The 21,152-nt window shown below is 39.4% G+C and overlaps 1 long non-coding RNA gene across 3 annotated transcripts in view; it reads left to right on the top strand.

The window, feature by feature from the left end:
• Nucleotides 1-21,152, top strand: part of LOC128851344 (uncharacterized) — a 108,780-nt gene that overhangs the window by 79,443 nt on the left and 8,185 nt on the right. Inside the window, exon 6 of one of the 3 annotated variants that reach the window (XR_008448700.1) lies at nt 16,665-17,620. The exons of the other annotated variants lie outside the window; for them this stretch is intronic. This is a non-coding gene — a long non-coding RNA (uncharacterized LOC128851344). Of the gene's footprint in view, nt 1-16,664; nt 17,621-21,152 lie in introns of those variants that run through there. 3 annotated transcript variants of the gene reach the window in all.

Below are 21,152 nucleotides of genomic sequence, written 5' to 3'. Positions count from 1 at the left end.
GTATGTATATCTTCTAATGCCTGTGACTTATCAATTCAATATGAACGCTTGCAGTACTTGGATACAATCAGATGAGTCTTATTCTGACCTTTGACTGGTTTCTGTTACCTGATTTTCAACTACTTGAGCAGCTCTGATAACTCCCACTGGGAGACACCACTAGGTTGTTCTACACTGCTTCCAACTCTTTTATTGTTTTCTTCTTGTATAGTATATCATCCCTTTGATAACAAGAATCTCTTTGTTTGTATGCCTTATACTGAGAAGGGAGAAAAGAGAGGTTATTTTTTGTTTGCTATTGTTACTATTAACTAGTGAGATCAATGTCTCCTACTGTGGCTGCTGTCTCACTTAGGCCTTGTGAAAGGCATATGGGAGGAAAGCATGGAATTTGATGAACACTAGTTTCTGTACTTTGGAAGCTGATCTGTCTAATTGTTAGGAACTGCACGGATGACTACTTGCTTGCACACTCTTAGACACCACTGAATCCTGTGCACTTTGTAATAGTAAATTAGTGGTGATACATAGAAACCCTTAGCATCCAGCATACTCAGAATTTGGGGAAAATAATTCAAATCTAATGGAACAGTGGTTCCATCCCCTCAACTCTGACATCGTATTTCTAGTCCATTTATTTATTCTGTGGTTTATGTCTTTACCTCATGCTTAATTTTCATGGCTGTTAGATTGCATGTTTGCTGGTGATAGGACAGGACCTTCATACAGTGATGACTTTCCTATCTAAATAAAATTAATGAATAAGTAACTGATCCTGCTTATAACTTAACTTTTGCCCACAACTGTGGTCTGAAGAAGGATGCAGACAGCTCAAGAAAGCAGCTTTCCTATGAGAGAGTGTTTGGCTATTCTTAGTTGAGGAATTCCTGCTGGTTTTGGTATGTCAGCATCTGTTTTGATAACAGTCATCTTGTGAAGCAAGCAGCATTGCTGTTTTGTAGGAACCTAAGGTATGCCAGACTCATAACTGTATTAATGGATGTTGCAAGCTGCTGGAAGCCTGAAGGGTTCAAATTCAGTCTGAGGAAAACCTTCTAATGATGGTAAATTGCTCATCCTTATTTTACTTCAAGCATGTCAGCTGTAAAACTGGGAAGAAAAGACAACCACTCTGAAAAACAGTTTCTGTATCTGAGTGTGAGAGTTATCTTGCTTAAACATTTTATATAGAAATACTTACTAGTTAGGGTTTTTTTTTGTTGTTTTACAGTTTTTAGGAGCATTTCACAGATGCAGCAGGAAAACGACAAATTGTGGCTTTTGAAATAATGAAAGTAGTACAATAATGAATAAAAATAAAGGCTACTTTATGCTGGAAAAAACACGAAACAAAATTTGCTTTGGCTTTGGAGTGAAGAGGACAAATAAGAAAGGACAAACTCATGCTGGTGCATGTGTTCATGTGCTGCTTTTTGCTCACATACCACATGGAAGTTTGAGGAGGTTAGTGTGGCTCCATCAGCACTCAAAACTGGGAGACTGATTACTGCCAAGCAGAATGCCTTAAACTCATTACAGGGCTATGCATTAGAATAGCATTAAAGGCTGAGCTGCTATTGTACTTATTGGACAAAAGCCCACAGATTGAATCATAGAGGCTCCATATGTCACCTAAGGAATTTTTAAACCCATATGTAAGCCCACCTGGATTTCTGGCATAGAAAAATCTCTAGGAGGAGGGCTCTTTTTGCTGATGTCTTTGAAAAAATCTGTAGAATTTGTTGCTGGTGGAGCCTGTGAGAGCTGGGAATTAATTCAGGTTATCTGCATCTTCTGCACTTGTGCTAGCAGACAACAGGTTTTCAGCCTTGGTTTGGACCTGTACTCGCAAAGGGGACAAACAAGGGTAATCCACGCTTTTTGCCCTGTTCCTGTCAACTGCAAATTTTACCATTAATTCAAAAAGTCTTAATGAGTTTCAGTATGAGTGTTTGATATCTGGTTCAGCAAAATGCCTCAAATCCTTCAAAATGAATGTTCTTTTTTGGGGGGATGGGGCAAAACAAAAAACCCAAAAGGGCTGTAGTGTAAGTCAACTCAAGTTTAGACTCCATAAAGTGCTTTGAAATGTCCTACTAGCTGTTTTGATAATATCTTTGGCACCTGATATTCCTAGCAGCAACTCATTAGATGAATTAGTTTTGTTTTGCTGACCGTGTTTGAGATATTGGGCCTGACTTAGCCAGGTGATAGTCTGAGGTCACCCGTTGTTGAGTGCTATAGGCTGAAAATGTCTGGAGAGATCATGCTGTTACCATTATATTGCATACTAAATCTCTCCATTAAATACACCAAGTTTCGTTGTGCCAGCAACACAAGTTTAACAAAGCTCTTAGAATATTGCCAGTGTGGTAAAACTCTAGGATTGATTTCTCTGATTTTGTACATACAGTGGACTTAAAATATTCATAGTCTCCAGCCTGCTGTAGGGTAACTTAATAACACACTATTTTGAAGAGTGAGAGATGCTGTGAATCTTGTGGTACTGCTAATGGATTTGAAGGGGATGCTAATGCATTGTACCAGGAAGTGAATTGAGCTCTCGTCTGTAAAGGGGGATTAGGAAATATAATTATGAAAAGCAATAGTCACAGGCTTGAAGAAGTTTCATTGATGTGTGGCTGCTACAAACAATGTTTTGTTGATGAGAAAGATGACTTTGATGAGTGTACGCTGCAATAGTAATCTTCTCTATGAAGTAACATGGAATGAATTATAGAAATAGCTGTTTTGTGAACTATGAAAATTAAATATAAAGTCTAATATTGACAAAAAATGATGCAGCTTTTAATTTGAAATGACAATTGTCTGCAGAAAGCCTTGCACTTCTTTATGTGAACACTTAAGCGCTTTGGGAGAAAAAAATAGAGCATGATATAACTGTCAAGCCAGATGAAAACTAGGCCCCCTCCCCACACACACAAAGGTAACCAAGAAATTAAATAATTTGTGGCCTCCAATTGAGTATGGGAGAAAAATCTGGGCTTTTTGGAATATCATTCTCTAGTTCAGAAGAATGAATGTCATGTTGTTATGAGTTGTGAATATATTGATTTTGGATGTCATAAATCAGCCACCTTGGCTGTCAGTGCTGCTGCTGAATGCTTATGTCCCTAAATATTAGGTGTTATCACACTTGCTGGTTCAGGTATCCCTTTTCTTATTCACGATTGGTGTGCTCATTCCTGTGTGTGGTAATCACAGTTCTGACCTTCCACAAACAAGCATTAAGGCATCTTTATTTGAACAGATTTCTCTTGTTGTGGCTGAAGTGTCTTGGTACGGGAAGTTTATAAATGACTGAACTTCCAGACTTCTTGAGGGAAGAAGTCCAGAATGTCCAAGTCCTCTTGTTTTTTAACATGCATTTGACTGTTTGTCTCATATGTTTGAAATCAGAAGGCATTAGCATGTTGAACATGCCTCAAGTCCTTTTCGGGGCTTGCAGCAGAAAACAAGTTGTTGTTGGATGGTAGCTCCCTCTTACCTTGCTAAGAAGGACTAATGCCTGTACCAGCGCATGGTCCTACGCGTGTAGGAACATTTCTGACCTGGCACTGTCTGCATTTAGCAATGTAGGCAGAAATGCTGTAGGTCACAGCCTATGGCATACTCCTAGTTTCAAAACCTCTTTTTACAGTAGCTGTGCTGTCACGTAGTACCTTTCTATGGCAAGGACATTCCTTTTCTAAAACTGGTGCCTTAAGTGATGTATGGCGCCAAATACTTTCTTAAGGGCAGGAGCATTTGGCCATCTAAATACAGTCTAAATACTAAGCTTCTGTAACAATAAGATGTGAGACACAGAACTTGCATATAGAAAAGAAATACGCAGAAGTGAACAAGATAAAAATCAATGTACTGTCCTTACTCTCTCTTTTTCCACTTACAGCAGTGAATTTCACTGAAACTTGTATACAGAAAAGTGCATTTGCATAGCAAAATATAATTTTTAGCTCTCTTCCATTGATATAAAAGTTTGTCTCTTGTAGAGTGCCAGTGTAAGTAATGTAAAAGACAATATGATCCAGCTGTTTATTTCAGAAAGCCTGGTGTAACAGTTCTCACCAGGGAAAAAGTCAGCAGCAAATCTGACTTATTTCAACTGTGGCATTATATCATTTTCTGTGTGATATGAGTATCTGGAGGCAGTCAGTTTCAGAATCAAAGGAAAATACTGTAAATGGAATCGCTGCTAAGTTTGGGTAGGCTGTTCTTTATTGAGAATATTTTGGACTTGGGCAGAACAACTGAGGGGTTTGGGGCTTTTTTTTGTTTTGTTTACTGTTCCAAAATATGGGGAAGGAAAATTATTTTAGATTGGTATGAACAGGTTTTATGTCTGTCAGTTAAATTTGAAAATGGCTGAAAGTGTTACATTTTGAACATAGTTCTTTGGCTCTCTGGAAATAAAACCTTGTCTTAAGTTTTTGAGAAATTTTAAGTGTATATAAAAGGCTAAGCTTGATAAAAAATAATTAACTTGATTCTTTTTAGCTTTTATGGCATTCTTTTAGATTTAAAAAAAAATCCTGTTGAAATTTGAACAAGCTTGTAAAATTTCTTGCTGTTGCCCAATTTGGGGAGTTTTTACTGAAAATACTTGTACTTACTTGTTTGTAATCCCACTGATAAAACATGAAAGCATGAAAGTTGCTACAACTTGCACCAGAATGTGCTGGACAGACTTCTGTGTTACAGTATCCCTAACTTGCTCACAACATTATCCAGACTATATTTCCTATACTTTTCTCACCCATATTTCCTTCCTTTAGACACCAAAACTGTGTTTACAGGCAGCAATGTAGTGTGAGAATCCAGTAGTGACCTTTACACGTGGAGCTGTTCAATCATCTAATACGTGTAAAGACTTTACCTGATGCACGTTCTCTAGTTTTAAAAACTCATATGTAACAGTAAAATTTATTTGTGCTTTTTGATTTTAAATTACTTAAAGTAATCTGGGGTTGGTGATGGCAAGTGAAGCACAGTTACTGCTGGTTATAATATGACTCGCTAGTTTTAGAAGTTTGAATTGTTAGTATCAGTGTTCTGGTTTGGTTGCTTGACCAAGCTATTAATTGAAACTTTTAAAGTTCTGTATATTGTACTATGAAAAGTGTGAAGGAAGTACCTTATTCATGGAAGAAATTGGAGCTACTTCTCTTTGTTCCTCATGTTGCTTAAACAAAGAATATCGAGGCATGGATTTCCAAGAGGAATTCTTAAAGTGCATTGCCTTCTGTGGAGTTGAGAACAGTTTTCCCATGTAAATAGGTGATGATTTCAGAGGGGATTTTGGAAGCAGAAATACCTGTCTTCCTTCACTTTCTGTTTCTCTGTCAAACATGGAGAATGTTCAGCGTAGAAAAGCGCACATTTACAAAAGTTAGATTGTAGAATTTTCCATAATGGGAGTAGCATAAACACATGCAACCATGTATGTTGCACCTCATATGGGAGGTGCTCCAGCCCTTTGATCATCTTTGTAGCCCTTCTCTGGACCCGTTCCAACAGCTCCATATCCTTCTTATGTTGAGGATTCCAGAACTGGACACCATACTCCAGATGAGGTCTCACAAGAGAGGAATAGAGGGGCAGAATCACCTCCCTCGACCTGGTGGCCACGCGTCTTTTGAATGCAACCCAGGATATGATTGGCTTCTCATCAATCAGCATCCCCAAGTCCTTCTCTGCAGGGCTGCTCTCAATGATATCGTCCCTCATCCTGTATTGATTATCTTTTGAAAATTTGTAATTTAACATAATCTCTAACTCTCAAAATCCTGTAAAGGAGGTCTTTTACTGTGTGTTCTGTTGGGTCCATTATTCAAAGAAGGAGAGCAAATGTGTTCTATTGTGTGCCTACAACAAATTAGACATGAGATGACCTTTGATAGACACAGTTCCATAACTCTGACTACAAGCATCTGGGAAACCATGTAGTTATTAAACGGTGATGTCAAAAGAGATTTCCTCCAAATTTTGTTTTAACTTGAAGTTAAAGAAGTTGCTATCACCTAAAGATTTCAGTGTATTTGCATGGCTTGTGCTACATGGAATACAGAGTAAGACATAGGTTTAGCATGTGTCTGGATGCCCTAAGCCAAGGCTAGAGAAGAGTTGTCTGGCTTTACTTGAGAACAGCTAGAGATAGAATTTTAAAAATTTATATTGAATTAAAAACCCTCCCCCATGATGTACTTTCTAATTGGCACTATCTGCAGTGTATCTGACTGTTTAAAGCACTTCTGTGCGAAACTTTGGGTACTGTTTGGGGCTTTGTCAGTGGCCCACAAATGACCTGAAGTCAGAGATTTCACCGGCTTGTTCCTCAGTTTCTTTGTCTGTAAAAGTAGATACTATCTCTCACTACCTTTGCATAGGGTATGGTGATCAAATGATGAAAAAATTTAAAAAAAGGGTAGATTGGAATGGTCTGAGTGGTAGAGCTGTTGATTTGGTTTTTTTCAAGCTTTATTTTGGTGCAGGTTATGTCTCAAGTTAGGATGGACTTACCTTTAGAAGGTCTTTGTAGGAATTCCTTATTGCTTCCAGGACTCCCCATAAACTGTTATTATCACACTTTGGATAGGTGATCTGCAGGGGAAATCTCGGACCTGTAAATATTTGGGAGTCCGTGAAATACTGCTCCTAATCCAGGTCAGTGATGAACTCACGATTTAAAAGGCTAATGGTTAGTCTTCAGTAGGAAAGACTGTAATTAATGCCAAAACTCATTAACAGTCATGAAAGAGCAGAGCTGTTAGTCCTGGTATACTCTTACATTCTCTCTCCTGGAAGACTAAATCACATCGCTGTACGTTTTCTATATAAATTGTTTGGCTAAGCATAGTTTTTCACTTTCTGCTCTGAATATCAGTGAAATTAGATCTCTGCTTGATGCATAAAATATTTTAGAACTGTTCTGGATGAAAGGTGTCAGAAAAGCGTAAGATGATGTTTTCCATATATAATATTTCCATTACGTAACACAGATTTGCCTTAGTTTTAACTGCCATCAGTAAGCAAAATTCATGTCCTGTGTCTTGAGAATTACCAAAATTATTTTCTATCGACAGTAAAGCAATTGGAATTAGGGGCATGTGTCTAACAGCCTTTACCCAAGGCTCCTGAAGAGCATTATGCCTGTCCTCTGGAACATCCCTTCCTTAGGCACAATTACTTTTATAGTGTTGAGGAGTGGCGTACCTAGGAGTGGTTGGACTTGGAGGTCTTTTACAACCTTAGTGATTCTGTAATGCGATCATGACAACATTCCAGGATTCTTGCCAGCTGTTTTCATCCCAGGGAAAGGAATGGATTCAGAACCAAGATAGTGTGTGACACTTAAGTAGTGAGGTGTAATGCAGGAGCCCTGCAGTGAGCGTCACAACTTTGACATGCTGATGTTATGGCACCCTATGATTCCAGTGCAGACAAGTTTTCTTTGTTTCCTTTTACCAGAGAAGAGGAAATAAATATTTCTGGATGCTCGAAGGAAATGGACTCTGCAGGCTTTAGGAGAGCATTTCTGTGGTCAGTGCTTCACTCGCATTGCCTAATGACAAACAGTAGAAAGAGTGTATTTAGGTTTATAGGTTTTGGAAGAAACTTGCATTTTCTGCCAAATTGTTTTGTAGACTTGTAGCATTGAAAGCTGAGTAATGTTGCCTTAGAAATTTCACAAGTGAAATATCTTTGCTTGTAGGTGTTGTTATACATGCAGCAAATGTTATTCTCTTGCTAGGCTATTTTTTTTTTTCTGGTTTATGAAAAGACAAGATGTGGTTCCCTGAGCAAAATCTATGGATATTCTGGAGTATATTTGCCATTTTTCTTACAAAAAGTTGTTGGGGGTTTTTTAAGTGCTTTTGTACTTGCTTGTCAGTAACATTCACTAAGCTGCACTAATTTTGAAAAATTCAGAATAGAGTTTTGCCACTTTAGAGATAATCCATGAAAGCTCTCTTCCTGCAGACTGCAATAAATCATCCCCTCCACTAAAAGCCTGAATGTCATTTGAAATTTATTGCATGGAGCTGGTAGTGGACTTAAAAGCCATTTCACATGTCTTATTACTCCAGTCATCTAATTTATGGGTTTCAGCCACAATTGTAGTTGGAAAAGTATTTTCCTTCAGCTGATTAATATGATTTTTGCTTTTGCATTCATTTCCCATTTTATGATTTTCTATAATCATTGCAAGAGACTTTGGCGTCCAGCGAGCATTTAGGTATGAAACTGAAAGGTGCCAAGACAGACTGATGCAGATTGACAAAGCTTTACTGGCTCTTAGCTGCACTTGTCAAAAGGTATCTTAGTTATTGCTAGTTGAGCAATCTTGCCCTAGGAAAGAGAAAACTGTCAGGAGCTTCCTTGTTTAACGTGAGAATCTGTAGCTCTGTGGAGGGAATATGAAGGCAACCTATTAAAGGCAGATGAGGTAAGCATAAGTAACACAATTAGCACAAAGAATAGTAAGATATTTGCGCTCTTTTCTTTCCACTTCTTAGTGTGAAAGCTATTTTTACTTTATTGTGCTAGGTAAGACTATCTTTTGATTCTCTTTAGGATGCTCACCATAGGCAAGATATTATGAAGCATGTGCAAACCAAATAAAAAGTAGAATGGTTATTAAACTCAAGATGGATTATGTTATCTATTTTAGAAGTTTAGTCTTTTCTGAATTCTGTTGATATGTGTGGTATGTGAATTAGTAATTCTGCAACATGCATTGCTGGTATATGTGGTCTGCATGTATGCTTTCACAAATAATGTATAATTTGTATTATAAAAGTGTGAAGAATTCTAGAGGCACCTTCCAGAAGATGTACTGCATAATTCCTGCCCTGACTAGGTTATATTATTCTTAAATGTGCCTGTGTTTGTACCAGTGTGTGTGCGCGCATGGTGATGGATAGCTGGCGAGGAACAGCATCAGTAATAACACAGTTAATTCCCTAGCATTAGGGTATGGCGTAAGGAATGAAGTGCTGTCGTGCGTCAGAGCCATGATGATAGATCAGGCACAGACTCATCCAGAACTGCTTAAAGACAGTCCATGAGGTGCTGGATGCAGTTTTTCTGCAGCACAGATAGCAACAGCTGTTCTCCTGTCTAGTGCCCATGGCCGGAATGCCCAAAGATAGGTAGCTGAGGGCAGAACAAAGCTGTGTCTGATGCTCCTTTGTCACCTCAGCAAAACTATGCTTACTGGCCAGACTGGTGACTTTACTACAGCAGTGAATGTTGACATGCTACAAACAGATGTTTGAAACCAATATATGCTTTACTATATATTTATATAAATACAGAGCCTAATGAGGAGGAGAAGGAAGCTATACAGCTTTGACTCCCAAGTACCCGTTGACTCTGTTCCCTGAGAATTTGAAGAGATTAAAAACAAGAACGATGTAAAGAGAACCCTGCTGTGGTTTCTACAATGCATGTTTTCTGCTAATAACACCTGGGAGGCAGTGTGAAGTAACAGCTGAGGTGCTTAAGGGCACCTCTAGTGCCATCTACCTCCTGTGCACATCTGTGGATATGGGCATCCATCCAAAAGGAGGCTGAGAAGAAAATCAGGCAATGATGAGACCATTGCAACAGGAGGAGGAGATAGTTTTCTGCTGCTGAATCTGTAAGTTTCTGGGTGTAACCTGGGTACTCCAGCGTTCAGGGTATTTGCCAAGTGTTTGAGTGAGAATAGACCTGAGACTATCAGTTTGATGTAAGGGAGCTGAAATTGCAGCTTGTGCTACCAGGAGGAAATACTTCACCTGGGATGCCTCCTGTTCTACTTGAAACAAGTAGCCACCAGTAGACAGATTCTGCAAGCCTCAGTAAGGTGTAAATGCTGCCTAACTCATGCCTCCTTCTCTGCTGAGCGATTATTTATGTGGAGCCTCAGTGTCCAGGTTCGGTACAAGTGGATCTGGCAAGTCTAAATAACATTTTAGCAGGGATTTTACTCTCAGATACCACAGTTGAATAGAAAGCTGATGCTGTAATAGAGAATACAATGCTGGAGGTCCCAAGATGATGAAAGATTAATGAGCAAGGTTTAGACTTGCAACAGCTGTTTCTTTCTTTCCTGCCCGTAGACAGTAATGTTATGCAAAGATAAACATATTAGCCAAATATTAACTCTTTTTCAAGCACACAAAAAAGTAGTGTGTGGCAAGTTCCTATGTCTAAAGCAGAATAACACAGGTTGCCAGTTTCAAGCTGAACTCAATTGAGCTGCTACTGGAATTTCAAGAGAAGATTGTTTTGTGTAGCACCATCAGTTTGCTTTAGGGTTTAATAATGAAACAAAGACTTGTTTTCCATGCAGAAAAGTTTATCTAGGAACCAGATCTTGAGCAATTAATGCAGCTACTACAGCCACAAGACCTAAGGTGATTTACCCAATTTGAGGCTTGCAAAGTAAACACTGCATATTTTCTGTTGTTAATTTTTCACAGTTCATACTTCAGCATAATGATCTGTCTGTAGTTGGACAATATTTTGGGGAATGTTCAATCTGAAAATTAATTTGCTTCATCTGTAGTGACGTCTTCTTTGTGTTTGCTTCCCGCAAATGTTCCTGCTGTCAAGTTTTTCTGGCACAAATATGTAAAGACACCATTTTTTAAAGCTCTATGCACAATTATTTGTGCTGGAAGGGCATGTGCGCTCTTTCATTCGGGAAACAAAGTGTAAATACTCTCAATTAACTGATAGAGCTCTACAAGAAAATATTGAACTGCCTGTGCTTGCGCTTGCAGGGAATAGAAAAAGAGATTTGCCCTCAACTCAATTGAATACTTTCAAGTGCATTTTAAAATGTTGGGGGCAGGGAAAGCCTAATTAATCTAATAAATTCCTTATAGTGAATTATTTGCTTAACTATTTATTATGCTTTTAAACCTATTCCATTTTAGTTATTTGCTTCTTCCACTTGGCTGTTTTTGTTTTGTTTTTTTTTTTAAAGCAACGAGGTCCTTTCATGAAGTCAGTGGCGTTCATTATCTGGTTGCTTTATTTTTTATTGTGAGATGTCAGGTATCAAAGGCAAATGTACAATCATTGTGCTATTTCTTCACCTTGCCACACTGAAGGAGTCTTCTGTACATTGCTCTCTATGAGAAAAAGATACAAAAAGACCAACTGGGAAGTGAGGCCCCAGAGCAGTGCAGCACAGCAGACAGCAGATTGCTAATGGCACCTGTATTTCAGTTTACAGTAGTGACTGCTAACAACACACGGAGTGTGCTCTGCTTGATATATTTTTTTTTTCTAGCCCCTACTGTTCTTTCCCCTACTCCCACACACTTAATTAGAAAATGTTATGCAGCCAGAGACGTTATCTGCCATACCGTGTCTTAGTGAGGAATGCATTCTTTGATGTTGCTGATAAGCTTTTCTGTGTTGTGGGTCGTTAATTGGTAGTGGAAAGGAAATGTCTGGACTAGTGTAAAAGGAAGCTTCCTAACTGTCTCTCATGCAGCTGGTCTCACTGGTTGATGAGCCAAGGTGTGGTATTGATGTAGCAGTGGTGAGGAGGTCCTGCCAATATTGCCCACCCCCCCAGCAGAACAGTGCAGAGCACCTGCACTTTTGGAATCTGTTCTGAAGTCTTCTCATCTTTCATCTCTGTAAGGAAAAAAAAAAGTAGGAATAAAACACAATGCTTCCCAAAACCTGGAGGGCCAAATTTCCTGCTAGTATAAATCAACATGTGCACGTGCACTATAATCTCTCCTTGGATCGTATTAGTCCATCAGCCCTTTGAGAGCAGAGAATGTGGATAGTGAAGCATTTGCAAAACAGTGAACTAGTCATTGGATTAGATCCTTGCAAAACTCAAAATAAGAACCTCAGTTTTATTTGAGGTTTGTTTTCTGCAGCTTTCAAGCTTTATTTTGCCCTTCAATCTTATCTTGCATTTGCTGAATAGTAGGCTTTGCTGCTAAATTCTAACTCCCCATTTACAGCTTTAGAAACTGTAGTCAAATCTTGCTTTATTTTATCTAGGCAGCAAAAGGATCATGATCTTTCTCTGAAGGGCAGGGCATATTTAGGGATTTCAGTTTTGGTTTGTTCAGCAGCATTAGATAATCTGATTTTTTTTCTTTTTCTTAGATTTGTGTCTTTTTGCAATTATTGCTCACAAGACAACTTTCTTCATCCAGTAATAGATTACTGTTATTGTGAAAGGTCCTTCTCTTCCTAATGAACTTTAAAAATTTTCCTGGTTCTTTGGCTGTGTTGGGTATTGTTATGCCTTTTTGATTCCCTTCTCCATTTTCTACAATGTCTACTTTCTGTTTTATACTTACCATTTTCAGCTTTCTCTTTCTTCCATTTATTATAGGCATTGGAAAAATTAAGGTGTTTTCACTTCCATTTTAAGTCTGGATGCATTTCTGTAACCAGTGTGATTCTTTTCCTGAATCATTACACTGTGGTTTTTTTGGGTGCCTAATAAGATATTCTTAAACTCTTGCTGATCGTTGTCATCTTTCCATCATATATCTCTATATATGATTTTTTTTTTCTACTGGCTAAGTTTGGCCCTAATTAAATTCCCCATTTTGAAACTGACCCTCAAAGAGAACCAAGTGGAAAGATAACTGATTTGAACTTTGTGCTGTGCGAGTGTAACAGGTGTAATGGAGTTGTGCTCACCTGTACATAAGCAACAGTGGTTTTTAATTCTATTTCTATTTCTTCTCATCTGCTAAAATGAGATGGAGTATAGGATGAAGGTCCTCTGTGAGACTTAGAACTCCCCACCTTCATATTTTCACCAAATTATTATGATTGACTTTGATTTTTCTTCTACCCAACCACCCCGATGTGGAACTGGTAGAATTAGCTAATGATCAATGCTTATCTTGCTAGGAGTTCCACAGTGGCTTGGGTTAATTGAAGGGCTCTGGCAAAGCTGTCAAGCCCAATACTGACCCTCCTTGCTGTCTGTGTGTAGGTAGCTCATGTGGTATGCTTCTTTCTTGGCTACCCTAGTCTGGTGAACAGATAGCAATTACACGAGAATCCAGCTATTTAAAAGAGATTAAGAGCAGCTCAGGATAGATTTTGTGTTACACAGTTAGCTGAGTACTGAGATATTAACCAGATATGATACACTTTGGGCCAGTTTATGCGGTCTGGTTCACAAATGTGCAGTAGGAGAGGAGATTCAACCTGTTTTTCCTTCTCATGTAACAGCAAGGGAAAACCATGATACTGGGAATGCCAATGAGGAGAGCCAGATGGTTAGCTATTCTTGGTCATGTGCCTTTCACACTGTTGCACTGCCCTTCTTGCTTTGTTCCCATCTGTATCTGCAATGCCAACATTCCATGTTCAAGGGATGCTGAAGCCTCTAGAAAGCATGGGACAATATCAGAGGAGGAAAACCTAGTTTTGTCTGAAATACCAGACATGGAATTAAGGCTGAAGAGGATTTCACTTCAGTGATATCTAGGAGGTTATAGCATCAAGGTGAGTTAGTGACATGTGAAGCATGATTTCCCTTACCCCCAAGAGAGGTCACCAAACTCCCAGGCTTTGCTAAAGGGTAGTGGAATTGTGAGAAAAGGCTTAATCCAAATTAACTTGCCTAAGAAAGGCTGAGGAAAAGCTTTGCAGACAAGTTCTCGGAAAGGACAAATTGAGACAACAACTCAGGAAGCATCCTGTTCTTTCCAATTCATGTGATCTCTAGTTCAGGTCAATGGCTGCTACAGTACTGACGAGCATGACTGTCTGATTCCACTGTCTCTCCTTCGTCTCTATGAAGTAGGAAACCAGGCTGTTCTGTTTGCACGCTGCGAGGGAAGTATGTTACACTCCCAATTGTGATCAACCTCAAATTTGCCTATCCATGAGAGAGTCTTAAATCAATGACTGCACACATCGTATGACAGCTCACACTCCTTGCATGGTGTGTGGTATGTGTAAGGGATGGTGACTTTTAGTAGTTTGTGATTTGCACGACTTTTCTATTCAAAATACACATTGCTAAGTTGTGTGTGGCACAAACTATTAAAAATTCGTATTTCGGATTGCTAAGTATATATAGCTAGTAGCATGCATACACCACAGATCAGTAACTCCTGCTGATATTTGGAAAAATCACAACCCTCTTGCAGGTTTTGCAGTCGCTTGAGAGGACGTTTTAAGTCCTAAGTAGTGTGACAATCCCTGCTAGGGCTGGCAGTGTGTGGGGAGGATTTTTGTATTTTGTGTTTTTTCTTTGCTGCTGCTGCTACTGAGTCATCCACTCGTTTTTTCTGTTTGTTTACGCTCATTTATATGCACTTACTCAGCTGACTGGTTAAGTTCCTCCACCCACTTACAACTGCAATGAATAATGTTTTAGGCCTGGTGTCTCACAAGTGCAGGCCACTCACACATCAATGTCATTACTGGAATTGCTTTTACTGATAGCAGCCACGTGGCAGGTGTACAGAGAGCAGCCTGCCGAAAGAGCAGCATGAAGAGCATCATTCATCAGGTTTGCTTACAAAAAGTAATTTTGCTTGTTAGCTTGAAGACGTTACAGTCCCCGTCCTCTTACATCCTATTCCTTACACTGCCTGTGAAAGCAACACGTGCTTTTCTCACTGCCTTGATTTTTCACATCATGATTTCAAATCAAGATGGGACTAGGTTATGACTTGTTGTTGCGTAGAACCTTTGAGGAAGGTGCAAGGATTCTCTTGTGCTTTTGGAGGAAGTTTCATTACCACCACATGCACCGGACCAAACTGATTAATTTATAGTCAAAGATGTATTTGCATACTTCAAGCCAGTTAGGTTTTGCCTGAGCTGGAGCCTCACAAGGCACTCACAGGGACAGAGAAAAAAATGTTCATAGTCCCATCCCTGCAGTGCGACTCATTGGAGGACGAAAGGACAGAGTAGCAGTAGCTTTGCTCCAGTAGAATTTCTTCTTAGGTGTATCATTCAGTTATCTCTGAGGAAGAAGCCTTTACTACACATGCTGCTGTGCCCAGTGACTTGATGGGGATGCAACCGATTAGGCCTAGTCTGCACTTGCTTTATTTTGTATAAGTTCTAAATTCCTTCTGGGCATTTAAGATTTATTTGGACATTTGTTTTATTTTGTTTTAACAAAGCGCCTCATCTTGCTTGGAATAATCACCACAATGAATCCAGTAAGCTTTACTAACCTTAAAAAGGGTAACTGCACATTGGTATTGGATATAAAAGGCGAGGTTGTTCTTAACTGAATCTGAATCTTAACTGAATCTTAACTGAAAGACAAAAAAGCCTCTAAAGATCTCGGTTGGCATATGAAAGAATACCCTCTTCCTGTTCTAGGTTGTATTGTCTCATTAAACTGTCCCCTTTCCTGTAATCACTATTTCACAGTTCAGCCATCTCCAGATACTGTGAAACAGCTGTGCAAAGGTCAAGTACAAGAGGGCAATGGGAAAAGAAAATGACACTACAGCTCCCAGGGTTTCCAGCTATCCTGTTAACAAAGTTACTGACACAAGGTATAATTTTTACTGACGCTGCCCATTTTTTACTGACACTGACGCTTAAGATTCCATGGGGAGCAGATGCTGACATCTCTCTTGACTTTGAAAAGCTCATTGCTGAAACAAAATGGTTTTATGCAAAGATTTACGTACAGTGTCTAAACATTAAGTAGGGGATCAATAGTTCTTCCAAGTCTGAGTAATAATCCCACATGGCAAAGGTATGCTTTAATTAATAAGAATGCATCCATACTTCATCTCTGTACTTCCCCCTACCTCCCTTCTTGAAGAGAGCCAGAGCATCCAGGATTTGTTCAAGCACATCCCTGTTTCTTGTCACATAGTAGCCCATGTCTCTTTTTAGGTTCTGTTTCTGCTTTGAGACCTGTGCAGACAAAACTGACACCTTTACAACTTTTTAGTGAGGCCAATGGAGCTTCATGCAGATATCTGCATGTCCTTGTAGAGCCTTACTGTAAAATCAAGCCCTTGTTTAGGAGATAAGGGTGGCTGGTAGATCTCAAAGAGCTCATCAGCTCCTGAATAGATTTAGTTTAAAGTAGACCTCATTGTTCAAAAATACGAGCTGTTTGTTTTAGCACCATGCTTAGCTTTTGTCTCCTTGGTCTCTCTGGTTGTTTGCTGTTGACTTTTCAGTCCGACATAAACATGGTTTTGTCTGTTTCATCTCTTAATTCTGACTGCTAAAGTGTGCTCTATGTGGTGCACTTGCAGTTTTTCCCCTTTTTGCTGCTTGTTTTCCCCTTTTTGCTGCTTGTGTTCCCTCTCAGTTGTTGACTGTGACTGGAAAATAGGCGTACAAAGCATTTTGCATTCTCTGAATGTACCACACAGTAATTCTGCTGTCTGAAAACTCTGTAATGTCAATAATTGATGCACTTGAGAAGTGGTAATTAAATTAGTTAATTATGCTGGTAAAATTACATGCAATTATGTGACTGCAGGGTATGTTTAGTAAATTAGGCTTTCCCATACTCACTACATATTGTGGTGCCAATTTTGTTCCTTGATGATTAGGTAGCTTTTGATACTTCTTAATTGATTTAATACCTGGATCTTCATTAGCCCTCGATTGCTATGCAATATATGTCTGACATTTTTCTCTCTGATATTTCACAGAGAATCATTCATCGAAAAAAATCAATCTATACGTACATACATATTCCTGGCAGATGTTAAAGCATCAAGACTTCAGGGAAAATGCTCTCTTCTACAAGTGTCTTGCGATGACTTGCCCGCTGATGTGAGATGCCAATCAACTTGCTGTCCCTGGGAACCCTCTAATATAGAATGACTGATTTCATTTATGTTTCTCTTGAAAGATCCAAATAAATAGGTGTCTCAGGGAAGGATAGGTGGCACAGTAACAGGTGTCATTAAAACAGCTGTCATCTTTGCAGAGAGCAGTGAAAGGTTATTATAAGGTAACATTAATACAAATAAAAATTTCAAGGGAGACAGGTTTGATGGTGTCTGGTACAATGGGTGTGGTTTGTTGTTCTTCATTCATGCTTGCTAAATATTTTACATGTCAGAATCACCTTCCAGCAGGTGGTTACCTTCATGCTGTCTGTGTTTACTATCCCAAGCCTTTCCCAGATCTGCTTTTCTTAATACCTATACTTGCCCTCACTAGCGCATATTCTATTGCTGTAAAAAAATATGCTTCTGAGTATGATCCCTGTCTAGGGATGTTAGTGACAAACTGCTAAAAGCCAGATCATGTGGATTGAGCTGCGGTCTTTTAACTCTATTCACAGAGCAGAAGCTATGTGGGGGAAAGGAAAGGGTAGGTGGAGCAATTGCGTGGTGTTTAGCTTTAGAGTTGTGAAGCACATATTGTCTCTACCTGAGCCCACTCCAGCAGCGTGCCAGTATCAAAAACAGTGGGACCTGAATGACAGAGTAATTAATTAATTAATTGAACTAAACTGACCCTTGAAGAAAAGGTCTCACTACTGTTGATAATTTTAGAAAATGATGGAAGTCTGTATACTGTTGTAATGTTTCTGGGAACTTGATACAAATATAGGCAAGTAGGACCCTTGGTTTGTCAGTTTTGAGAAGCAAACAAGTTTCTCTGCCCTGTCTTTCTGTAGTGCTGTTCGCCAGGCTCCTGGGGAACGTGGAACCAGCATCTGTGCCAGTGTGCCAGAATGTGGAAAGTGCTCATGCTAATGATGTACTTATCAGTGAAGTAAGCATGCACTGCTCAGAGAATTAACTGCTGAATAAAGGCTTTTGGAAGCATGCAGGTAGCCTTTCCTGAGTTTTGCTTCTTAAATGAACTTTCCTTTATCTGTGACTGCTCTGGGAGCTTTATGATGGCTTCAAAATGAATGCAGGGGCATCAGTCCACGTTGCTTGTGTTTGGTTTGGTTAGGCCTTTACTGCTTTTTCTATTTTTCTCTTTTGTCTCAACAACTTTTATCACATAAACTCTCTTTCCGCACCCAACTGTGGCTTTGGCTGACTCTTTGTACACCAAGTGTACAGCTTAGGCTTAAAACGTTACAAGTGAGAATTTCATAGAATCATAGAATCATTACAGTCGGAAAAGACCTCTAAAATAATCTGGTTGAACTGTCAGCCCAACACTACCATGCCTACTAAACTATGTCCCGAAGTCCCATGTCTACATGCTTTTTGAACACTTCAGGGGTGGTGACTCTACCACTTCCCTGAGCAGCCCATTCTAATGCTTCACCACTCTTGCGGTAAAGAAATCCTTTCTAATTTCCAATGCGACAAGGCCTTTTCCTCTCGTCCTATCCCTTGTTACTTGGGAGAGTATTTCCAGAGTGCTCTGTAACACCTAGAGCTGGAAAGCTGGCTGGCCTCTTAAACCCTACGTATCATGGCTTTTCGTACTTGTTGGTCTCGGGGACTGAGGCTTGTGTAGTTTGCAAGCACAAGGAAACTTCTCAAAAGGAGGAGTCTGAGTTTCTCCAGACTTCTAAATTAGTGCTTGTAGGTAAGTTCCTACCTTTATTAATACAACAATATCACAGATTCTTGATCTGGTTCTGAAGTTTTCAAGCTCACAATAAAGTTGAAGTGAACTGGGTGCTACTGGATGTGAAAAATTTCCTATATACTTGCTCTAGCAGCAAGAACTGTGTTCTATTTAGGAGGCTAATAGGTATTTTGAAAAACTACAGTTTTGTGTTATAGGAAGAGCTGCTCTTAAAATGTGAAGGAATAGTTAGAACGAATATGGTGAAAAAGTGTGCAGATATAGATGGGAAAGCTCTCTCCTAAGTATGTTAACGGGATGTATAGAGAGCACATGCAGGCATATAATGGGTCCTACCAGTGAGTCTGTTAAAATCCCACCTGCTTTGCCTGGCAGTATCTTATATTAAGAGCTTTTGTTCAGATTTCTATGTTTGGGAAGGTGCTTGAATAGTGAAAATGAAGGGAAAATCAAACCTAAAATAACTGTAGGAAAGCTGGGGGTATGCAGAGGTTTCTCGCTTTTTTCTTTAGTGGGGACAAGTTCTACCTGACTCTTGCAGTCTTCTGAAAGCAGTGCATTCAAAACAACCAATCTTTATTTGGCACATTTGTGCTAGTGAAGCTGGCATGCTACCTTGTTAGCTGGCGTGATGCCATCCCAACAGATGGACAAGAGTATAGACAGCCAGGAGACCATGTACAAGCATCAGTATGTGTGTTGAGGGCAAGATCCCCTAGCCAGAAGTGTTGAAATGCTTGTCTGTCCTGTGTTTCTGTGCTTATGGCTGAGATGAGGTACCAGCCCCGAGTAGGATTAGCTGCACCAGTATAAGCTAATCCTTTACATCCAATGCATGGGTTGCTTTGGCCATACAGAATTTGATTTACTATCCCCCTAGGTATTCCTGTGGGACTCTGGGGATTCCTGAAAAACGCTAATGCTTTCTACATAGCAAATGGCTTAAAGTGTCATGGGGCCAACTTTTAAAGACACATGGGCATTTGGTCACACTCAGAGAACAAACAGAGCTCCATCAGCGGTGACATCACCAGAGGTATAAATGACTGAGTCTAGTCCTGCACAATTCATTATACCAATCTTCTGCTTAGTTTGGATTAGAGCATGGGTAGAGCTTGTCAGTAGATTGCCACAGAAGTTGATTGTCAGACTTATCTGGATGTTTTTCATGCTATTTCTCTTTGCCTGAAGAGACGGCATTTTCCCAGAGGGACATGGAAACCCACATCTGTTAGCATTAGGTGCTTTTGTAAATTCAGGTAGTTACTTGGCTGCATTAATGGAATCGAAGAAAAAGAATTAATCTAATGTGTAGTCACAAAATTGTGGCATATATTGAACTCTAATCAGCTTTAAATTTGGCACTCATGTAGTGTATGTTTACTTTGGGAATGACCACTTCTGGTTAAGTTCAAATTTGCTTCAGGATGCTATAGGGTATACTGAAAAAAAACACCCCTGCTTGTAACTGAAATGCACACTTATTTGTAAATGTCTTGCTAACTCAATTGGTTTAAATTTACCAGGATTAAACTATAATCAGACTCTAAATATAGACTCTTTCCAGACTCCTGCTTGAATTTACTTCATTTAAAGAACTGGCAACCATTTCAGAAGAGTTGCGTGATATTTTTAAAACCATACAGATGACACTGATAGAGCACTGTGAGGCAGCCCACAGGGGACTGAGATCTGCCATTCAGAGGCCTGCACAATTGTGAATAAAGGCAGATAGTGAAATTAGCAATAGGTTTATAGGCTTATAAAGCCAGTGCTGTAATGTTTGTATTTGGGAAATTATCTTTGCAACCATAAAGACTATATGTTTATATTTTGTCTTCTACCAACTAAGTCTTAGGTTTAGATTTTAGCTGAAATACTTTCATGTGGGGAAGTCTGTCATGCCAAAGGAGACTGGATGAACGTTTTTGTCCTAGGTCTGCTGATGTCAAAGTCTGCTTCAATATGTATTCATCATGTCATGAGTCTTCCTCACTATGTACTAACAGATATTTTAGGATAACTTTGCATGAAAGACCTGTAATTATATTTTACTAATTTTAGTAAGTAGAACTAGTGTTGAAATGGCACTATTCAGATTTTCACATAAGCAATCCAACAAATGAATCTGTTCCACTTAGACATGTTTAAACCTGGCACCCACTATCCCCTGCGTAGAATAGCCATTGGCAGTATGAATTGCAAAGGGTCCATCAGGCAGATAAGCCATTGAAGTCACCGACCTGGGTCAGGGTCATGTTTCTTGGATGAAATGTTAGATTAATTGATCCTAATTCACTTCCAAATAGGTATATGTGCGTAGGTAGCAGAAATGTCTGTTGGCCTACACCCAGCCCTGCTTTTCTTGGAAGAAAGATAGATTGTTGAGACATCTGTTAGACTGGAGAAGAGAAGGCTCAGAGGGGATCATATCAATGTATGTTAAATACCTGAAGGAAGGGTGCAAAGATGATGGAGTCAGGCTCTTTTCGGTGGTGGCCAGTGACAGAAGCACAGGCAATGGACATAAACTGAAACACAGGAGGAACGCTCTGAACATCAGGAAATGCATTTTTACTGTGAGAGCAACTGACCACTGGCACAAGTTGCCCAGGGAGGTTGTGGAGTCT

Source organism: Cuculus canorus, chromosome 2 (assembly GCF_017976375.1).
Source record: "Cuculus canorus isolate bCucCan1 chromosome 2, bCucCan1.pri, whole genome shotgun sequence".
NCBI classification, from domain to species: domain Eukaryota; kingdom Metazoa; phylum Chordata; class Aves; order Cuculiformes; family Cuculidae; genus Cuculus; species Cuculus canorus.
Note: the sequence above shows the minus strand (reverse complement) of the source record. Positions and strands in the feature narration are given on the sequence as shown.